The sequence below is a fragment of the Suricata suricatta genome, chromosome 5 (genome assembly GCF_006229205.1).
Source record: "Suricata suricatta isolate VVHF042 chromosome 5, meerkat_22Aug2017_6uvM2_HiC, whole genome shotgun sequence".
Lineage (NCBI taxonomy): Eukaryota > Metazoa > Chordata > Mammalia > Carnivora > Herpestidae > Suricata > Suricata suricatta.
In genome coordinates this window covers 42,884,840-42,893,878 of record NC_043704.1, presented here as the reverse complement: position 1 = coordinate 42,893,878, position 9,039 = coordinate 42,884,840, and the positions used below count along the sequence as shown (strand labels likewise).

Sequence of the window (9,039 nt, the reverse complement as noted above, 5' to 3'; positions counted from 1 at the left end):
AATAGATCAAAACCCTGCCATGTGCCACATTCTAAGAGCAAATGCCTGCCTCATAAAGCATACAGCACTGGATCCAAACTTTTTTTTTCCTTTTTCTTAATTTTTGAAATGTTTGTGTCTTAATCATGTATCTATGCAGTAAGTGCCTAATTAAATGGTTTGCACACAGTAGGAGCTTACTACATTTTAATTTGAATGTATGATTTTGTCTGCCATTCATCAGGCTGTGAGTTAGGAAACCAATGGCTATCAAGAGGGATTACCTGAGCAGTAAAGTAAAGGCTATTTATTGTGTTAAAGGTCTTCTCCAGGCTTGCTATACTCAATTCTTGCTACATTTTACATGACAAGAAAAGTTCACTAATAGCACCGTGCATACAGACTGATCATACTTTCATGCCTGCAATGTACGTGAAATGCCTAGTTATCGTCACATGACCTATAGATAATATGGCGAGAAAGTGGTGGTATCAGAAGCAAATTATAGTTGGAGCTAGATGGTCAGAGAAGTTGGAACTACTTTTTATAATTACGTAGGTAGTTTCAGGACAATAGGGTTGAGGTAAAAAAAAAAAAAATGGGTAGCCGCTATTTGGAATCTGAAAACTTGGTAGTACCTGTGCCAGGCCATCAATACCTACCAGAGCACGACTTCTAAGAGGAAAAGGGGAAATTTTGCAAACCATGCCCACGTCACTGCTGCCATCCTGAACTCCTCTGGTGTCCCTGCTGAAAATGTATCACTTGAGCTATGGCAATAAAACATGACTTTTACAAGATGTGTGACAGATAAACTCATTTCTGCTGAGGCTAAACCCAGTCCCTAAAAGACTAACTCAGCAAAAGGAATGTGAATTGACAAAAATACTTCTTGGATAATAAGAAGTAAACAGTAAGACCAAAGGACCTTCATATAATCCAGCATATTCATTCATTCATCAAATAATTTTGAGTTTAGGGAACCTGCCAGAGGCAGAGGAGAGAATGTTCCAGGATATGCATGGTCTCTAACATAATCATTTATAGCTATTATAAAAATATGTTTTGGGTACACATGGGGTTATAATCCATCAGCTTTGTGTTTATATGTCATAAAGGGCAATTCTAGGAGAAAGAGAAGGCGTATATAGGACGGCAAATATTTAATCCAGGTTGTATCACTGGAGAGCTCTTAGAAACCATTTAATTCTTACCAAATCAATTAGTTTTATCATGTTTAAAATATGGACTATTGTGTTATGAAAATTAGATGTAAAATTCCTGTGCACGGTAGTGCCTCGATAAATAATAGTTAAAGTTACTGAACGTCTGTATTCCGGGTGTTCCCCACATCTTAACTCACGTAACCACTCCCTCAATATGCACACACACAATAATACAGGAGAATGTAGGACTCATGATAGCAAAGGCTGTCTCTTTTTTCTCTTCTGCTGGATCTTCTCATTCCTAGAAAGAGTAATAGCACATAGTAGGACCAGAGAAACATGTTTTAGTGAGCGAATAAATGAAATAGAGAATCTATTGGCTCTATTTTGAAGCTTAGAAAATTAAAGCACCCAAAGGTCATGTGGTTAGATGTCAGCGATACAGAGAATCCCTCTGTATTTACTGCTGTGTCCTCAGATGTAAAGGAGGATTGGACGTGTGGCTTAGAAAATCTCCATTCCAGCTTTTTAGTCAGGAGGTGACACACTGTGACATGTTTAATGTTTTATGCTTTATTCTCTTCTATTACCTGAAGTTCAGTACAACTTCTCCATGCTTTTAAATCGGCTTAAGGTTTTCTGTGACAGGACAATAGGGTTGAGGTAAAAAAATAAAAATAATGGGTAGCCGCTATTTGGAATCTGGAAACTTGGTAGTACCTGTGCCAGGCCATAAAAGTACAAGTAGATCACTACTTCTCAAGGCACTGGCTTTCTCACCTTTTAGTATTTCAAAACACCCCGAGTAGCAGACAGGCAGACATTGTGTTCAAACACTTCAAAGAAAAAGAACTCAAGAAAAGTATTTAAAACCATCTCTTCCTGTTGATCCAAACAGAACTCACTGTATTTTAACAGTATGTATTCTTGGGGAGCCTGGGTGGCTCAGTCGGTTAAGCGTCTGACTCTTGGTTTCAGCTTAGGTCATGATCTCATGGTTCCTGAGTTCAAGCCCCACACTGGGCTCCATGCTGGCCGTGTGAAGCCTGCCTGGAATTCTCTCCTTTCTTCTCTCTCTGCTCCTCCCCTGCTCATGCTGTGTCTATCTCTCTCAAAATAAGTAAATAAACTTTTTTAAAAAAATATGTCTTCTTTCTTATGCTCTTGAAGTTTGAAAAGTGCTGCTCTTGTTATAACTCATTTCTATCCACTCCATCAGATGTTTAATAATAATCAGCCCATTTTACCATTTTGCTCATTAAAACAAAACATTAATTTTAAACTGTTTAAATCTTTAATAGTGGTTACAACTCATTTATTCAACAGGGCTAGAATTTAATGAAGTGATGGAATGGCCTTCTGGTTAACCCCATTGAGGAGACAGAAGTTAAAGGGGTGATCTCTCCTAGTCAGCATGAGCAGTATAACAAGGGGCGCCAAGAAACACTCAGAAAAGGATAGAGGCAGCACACAATTAGAAGCCATAAGGAGAGGACGTGATAATGAGTGTTATAGGCATTCAGAGTACGGAGAGATCAGGGGTTGAAATGATCAGAAAGTTTAACAATGTAGGAGGAACTTTAATAGGAGTCTCAGAAGATCTGTAGATGCTCCCTACTCTCCACACTCATTTTCTAATCATTACCCACAATAATGAGCACGATACATTTAGAGAACAGTAAGGAACCCTGTCTGGAAGATTGTTCACATGCAGCCCTACAGGCACTCCCACCAGGCTGACAACTCGAGCAGTTAACTCTTTGTTACCTGACACACAGAGACTTAGGTACACTCTCTTCAATGCAGAGACCCTGCCAGAAGGCCACGGTCGCACTTCGGTTGGTATCATTTCACAGAGAATCCATATGGAGGCTACGATACACTTCATGGGAAATTTTTGGCTACCTCAGCTCAGCTCAGCTTGTCTACTTGTAAGCACTAAAATAAGAAAGAATTTTAATGAATAAGTTATTACAAATATTAAGTGGAGAATTACACATTAGAGTTGATGTTCCTGCAAAAGCCTAATACTTATTAGAGATCGAGTAATAATATCTCCATACATGCCCGGCAAGTTCCATGGGTCAGGTACTACAGGCGAACCAAAGAATGAGCTTTTGTCGTCAGCCTTTGTTAGGAAGGGCCGTTATTCATCCCTTTGCAGAATTCATTGATGCAGACCTTGTCAGATATCCATTTCTATAATGAATTATGTAAAACATAAAACTCATAATATCACTTAGCTGTAAAAAGAGTTCCCATGAAATACTCTCATGTTAATGTCGGCCACCACTTGATACAAGGTCAATCAGGCCACAAGCAAAACCAACCATTCCAACATCAGTGCTGTTCTGTTTGCTGCTGCTGCAAGTAGGAAGCTTTGTTTTTGTTTTTGACTTTTGTTCATGTATTTTATTACCAACTTTCAGAACTCATTAAGTAAACTATTTAATGGTAATCGATGTTGTACTTTGTAAGTTACACGTATTAGCAGAAAAAAATAAATTAATAAGTGACTAGGAATAAAATAATTTTGCTAATAGTAAAGAATGTGCACAGGGAATATGTAAAAGGAAAGAAGTTCTGAAATAGGTTCTTTAAAAAGACAAAAAGAGTTGTGATGAAAAGGATTTAACCAGCTGCTTATTTGACTGTCACTAAGAATCTGGCTAGCTCGAGAACTTTCTCCAAATGTAGAGTGACATTCTGTCATTGTGATATGTATTTCACTTAGGCTCAATGGGAAAAAAAAACAAAAAACAAAAAAGAGGGAAAGCCAGGATGTCTTCAAGCCCTAAAGCAGGAGCCACGAGTCATATACACTAATTTGTGGCCACTAAATCCTAATACCTGCCTACACCGTATTTCCCCCCAAATTGATGGCGGCTCATTCCTTATGCTATCCTCCAACTGTTCTCTCCTTTACTCTGTTGCCTACTCCACAGATATAGAAACAAAATGTCACATGCCTCATTATACCCGAATCACAGGATCCCCTCGATCTCTTTGCTTCACCTCCTGCGATTTCATGATAATGTCTGGAGGGGGAGCTCTGCAGCCCTCAGAACATTTGGGAAGGCAGTGCTTGTCTTTGTCCACGCTCGATTCCTTTTCTGTCTTCTCACCATGCTGTGCAGTTCTTACTCCCAAATTCCTTGTTTCTCTGTATCTTGTCTATACTCCTTGTGGTCAAAAGTCACTCCCAGGGAAGAGTTAGTTATCAGTCACTCATACCTCTATTTGAATTTAATTCAGAAAGATATATATCTTAGGATCATTACTACAGCATTCATCACCAATGAATGATATGTTGAAAGACTGGCATACAGGTAAGAAATCTAAATGACGAGCAGAAAGGATCTTTTCAGAGAACCCTTTCAGAAACCACATTCTCTATCCACCTGCTCCGGGTGGCGGGTTTCGTGAAACACGCACGGTCCTCCCTCCTTTCTTCTCTCCAAGCTCTGAGGTGGAATTGCACACTGCCTCTGTCTTTACTGAGCTTTCAGTTGCGCATTTCTGTTCACAGCTGACATCTGTCTATCAAGCAAGTGCTGCACTCCTGAGAGGCATATCTAGCGACTGAGAAAAGATTTATTCCAAAGGGATCATGCTCTTTATTAACGTCAATCAGTCAGCATCTGAACACCACCCCTCATTGTGACTATAAAGACTCCCTACAGGACATGTACCTACAATGTCTTGCTATGTCAGATTTTTAGCTACTAAAAAAAAAGAAGAAAGAAAAAAAGAAAGAAAGAAAGAAAGAAAGAAAGAAAGAAAGAAAGAAAGAAAGAAAAGAAAGAAAAAGAAAGGAAGGAAAGAAATGGTACCCACGTCCTCAAAAGCATTTCTTCTAATGTATGGTACCCACTGTGGGGGGAAAGAAGTCAAATACATAGAATGTGTACTTGTGAGAAATGTAGTGTTTTTTACAAGCTTGAGTATAGATGTGTCACTTTTTAAATTTTTTTTAATTTATTTATTTATTTGTGAGAGAGAGGCAGAGAGAGTGAGCAGGGGAGGGGCAGAGCGAGGAGGAGAGAGAGAATCCAAGGCAGGCTCTACATTGTCAGTACAGATCCTGATATGGGGCTTGAACTCACAAACCGTGAGATCATGACCTTAGCTGAAACCAAGAGTCACTTAACCAACTGAGCCACCCAGGTGCCCCTAGATGTGTCACTTTTGAAGTTACTTCCCTACATGGGAGTGAATGAAATAGAAAAGCCAAGTAGAATGATTGGTCAAAATTAGGAACCTAGACTCTCTTTTAAAGAAATAGTCTCTTCGTAATAGTTTAATCTATATTATAGACTTCTAGAAGTCAAATACAATGTATTATTCATTTCCATTTCCCTAAATTCATGTCACTTAGTACAAGGAAGGTGCTTAATAAAAACGTCTTTAAAATAATTTTTAAAGGAGAAATGCTGTCTGAATCATACAGGGCTGTTCACTGAATCTCAAATTTTGTCGTTAGCAGGGATCACAGAGAATCCACAGGCAAGTGTTGTTATTCGTTACAACAATCTCAAAATATTGAAATGGAATAATAAACATTCCGAGCTTACTCTTTAATAGCCCACTTTGGCCCAATTACCCATGCAGTTATCAAAACAGTCTTTCACTTTATGTTCAGAACCAACCATAGGTTATTCTATTTATTGAAAATGCTCTCACAATTCACCTAAATTTGCAGAAGATTTAGATGATACATATCAAAATCACATAAATTGCTTCATAAATTTTTCTAGTATATATATTTAATCTATATTCCTAACCATTCAGTATGTACTCTAAGTTCAGAAATCTCTTTCCCACCATAGAATTTTTACAGTTTCTAAATTGGTTTGTATTCTACAATGAGAAAAATGAATTTCAAGAGCTCCCAATTTTGATAACGATAGTTAAAGAATTTTAGGAATATTGAATAAACTTGCATAAGAAGATATTAAAGATTTTTTAATAATTTAATTACTGGAAATAAACATTTTTTTTCTTTTTTGGTCTATGTTACTTAACTAACTCAAGGCATTCAACCTTTAAGAATAATTCACAGATATATATAATATCTTCTCTTAAATTACTAGAGATACACAGGGAATCATAGCATAAAATGCATAAGAGAAGGTAGTCTCACATTGTTGAGAGGTGATATCTTATTCCAGAAAATACTGCATTTTTCTCTCTCCTGGGTAAATATAATAAAGTCTCTGTTCCAGGCTTCTTTTTTCCAAATGTCCAGTCGTTTGTTCAGTAAATAAATACTGAGCACTTATTTTGTACTCGGTTGAGTGGGGGACATGGTTATTCCTCTTAAGTTAACCATCTAGTATCAGAGAAAATACACACACAAGACCAGCCAGCGAAACAATGACGGAAGACATCACATGATGTGCCCTGATACAGTTATAAAAGCTATGGACGTTTCAGAGGCTCGAAAGCTCTTTCCATCCAGAGAAATCAGGGAAGAGCTTTTAAACCAAGACTAGGCATACTCTCTAAGTAGGATTTCAAGAACAATGAGGAGTGCTTAAGTTAAGGAGATGTGAATGCAAAGGAAAATAGATATATGAAAATGTGAAGGATGAGAGTAGGTAAGAAATTTAGAGCTTGATCCCTAGAGGACCTTAATAATACGCTTTTGACAGTGGATTCTATTTGAAATGAAATGTCAGACTTTCTAACACATAGGTGGAATACTGGGAGCTGCCATCAAGAGGAACACAGAACCAATGACCCTGGCATAATTCTTCACCATGATGCCTGGAAGATTGCATTGAGGGTATATTCCTGCATACATGATGTGTCAAACACTAGGTACTGGGGGAGGCACTGCTTGCATTCTAATGGTGGAGAAAGACAATAAATGAGTAGATAAACATAAGTAAACAATTTAACCAAGAGATGAGACACAGTGTTAACATTTTAACTGAAAAAAATTCTATGAAGCTTTCAGTGCTCAATGTTTAGCATCAAGTCAACACATTGCTACAAAAGTTTCTATATTGATATACTTGGGCACAATCTATTCCTTTCCTTAAAGTTAGTTGTTTCATTACCCAGACCCAGAAAAGCAATTCTTTAAATTCATGAAGAAAGAATTTCTAGCACATAAAAAGTAAACTGTATATGAATGGCACCCAAGGAAACACTTGGTCCTGACTTTGCAATAAAAAAAAAAGTGAAGGATCTCTTTATCATCAAATAGGGGAAGCAGTCAGCTGATTTTACTATTCCCCAACACTTCCACAAACTACTGCATCAGACACATCATAGTATTGTCTGCCTTTCTCTTATGAGAATGATTTCCAGGGAGTCGAGTCATTGGCATGAACTGAAGAAATTTTCAAATGACAATCAGAAAATATTCCCATGTTTTTCTCAAATATTTCATTGCCTCTGAAGTTATCAACTGTCATTTGAATCATCTCATCTGCTTCCAGGTTGGACTGCAATATCCTCAAAGGCAAAACTCCAGGACCAAAAAGCCCATGTGCTGGTTCTCAGCGAAGAAAGAACGGAGGAGGTTTGACAATGCTCGCCCTGTTGCAGGCTATTACTGGGTAGATGCAACTGTGATTTTTACAGCAGGATATGGACGTCTAGTATAATATCTGTGGTCTTTATAATGTTTTCTAGGGAATCAGGGCAAGCATTAGCTATGGTAAAGTGCCATTTTTATTGAGCTGTCTGTTGCACTTTGATTAAAAACCAAATATAAACGGAATGTAGTGAGTGAAAACATTTGAAGCCATTTCTCCACAGGTACACTATTAGCTGAGACTTTAGAAGGAGATATTAAAACAGAAAAGAAAAAAGTAAGTAAGGATGAAGTAATATAATCAAAACATCAGTATATTTGTGGATTAGTGGTTCTTTGACTTCAAGGTGTACAACAATCACCCCAGAGACACAAACGCAACAGCACAAGGAGTGAGCCACCCAGAAATCTGTACTTTAAAAATCACCCCCACAAATGTAACAGTCACCTCCCAACTCCTTATATAGGAGGTCTCTTGATGTACCCATAGGGGAAAAATAGTTTAGGGAATTATAGTAAAAACACAATGGTGGTTATTTTTAAATGGTAGGAGTATAGATAATTGGTATTTGGAATATATATCTACATATTTTTATATATCTCTGAATTTTTTTCCTTAGTCATTTGTCATTTGAAAACTTAAAAAGTAATACAAGTTATAAAGTATAAATTATTTTCAACACCTAGATTTTTATATCAGAAACAAAGAATCATTATCTTAACACAAGCAGAAAATTAAGATCTTGTGGGTTTTGTTTGTTTGTTTGTTTTGGTCAATAGCAACTATGTGTTACCCTTTTCCTCATTCCAAAATTTTGTTTAGTATAGAACATGATTAAATACTTGAAAATAACAGAAAAGATGCATGTACGGCTGGATGAAGGAAAAAAAACATTTTGATGGCTAGATGAAAGAACAGATGGACGGATGTGAAGAACTAATAGATGGATAAAAGGAATGTGTTAATAAATAGAGGAAGAAGGGCCAATAGAAGACATTGAGGCTTGAAGGATAACCACTTATGTGCATGATTCTGAAAGAAAGAGGTTCAAATCTTTGATTTATATTTGCACATACCCTATTTTGTTTTAGATTACACTAGAGACGGAACACTTGGTCTTTAGAGGTGGCATAATCTATGGAGGAGACATACACAGAAATTCCATCAGGCCCAGTTCTAGGAACTAATCTGGTTCCACATCATTTGGAGTCTAGAATGCCAGAGTAGTGAGAACATGCAGAGAGCAAAGCTAACTGGCTTCCAGACCACCCACAACACTCTAGTGGAGTGTAACTTTCTAGTTGACTCATCTTCATTGGTGATGATTAAGAGTCACTGTCCTATTC

At 37.4% G+C, this 9,039-nt stretch overlaps 1 long non-coding RNA gene across 1 annotated transcript in view; it reads right to left on the bottom strand.

Moving 5' to 3' along the window:
• Nucleotides 1-1,174: 1,174 nt before the first annotated feature.
• The window catches only part of LOC115292940, an 85,924-nt gene continuing 78,059 nt past the window's right edge, over nucleotides 1,175-9,039 (bottom strand). Inside the window, exons 4-5 of the long non-coding RNA XR_003909248.1 lie at nucleotides 2,913-3,083; nucleotides 1,175-1,446 (exon numbers count right to left, since the gene is read on the bottom strand). This is a non-coding gene — a long non-coding RNA (uncharacterized LOC115292940). The remainder of the gene's footprint in view (nucleotides 1,447-2,912; nucleotides 3,084-9,039) is intronic.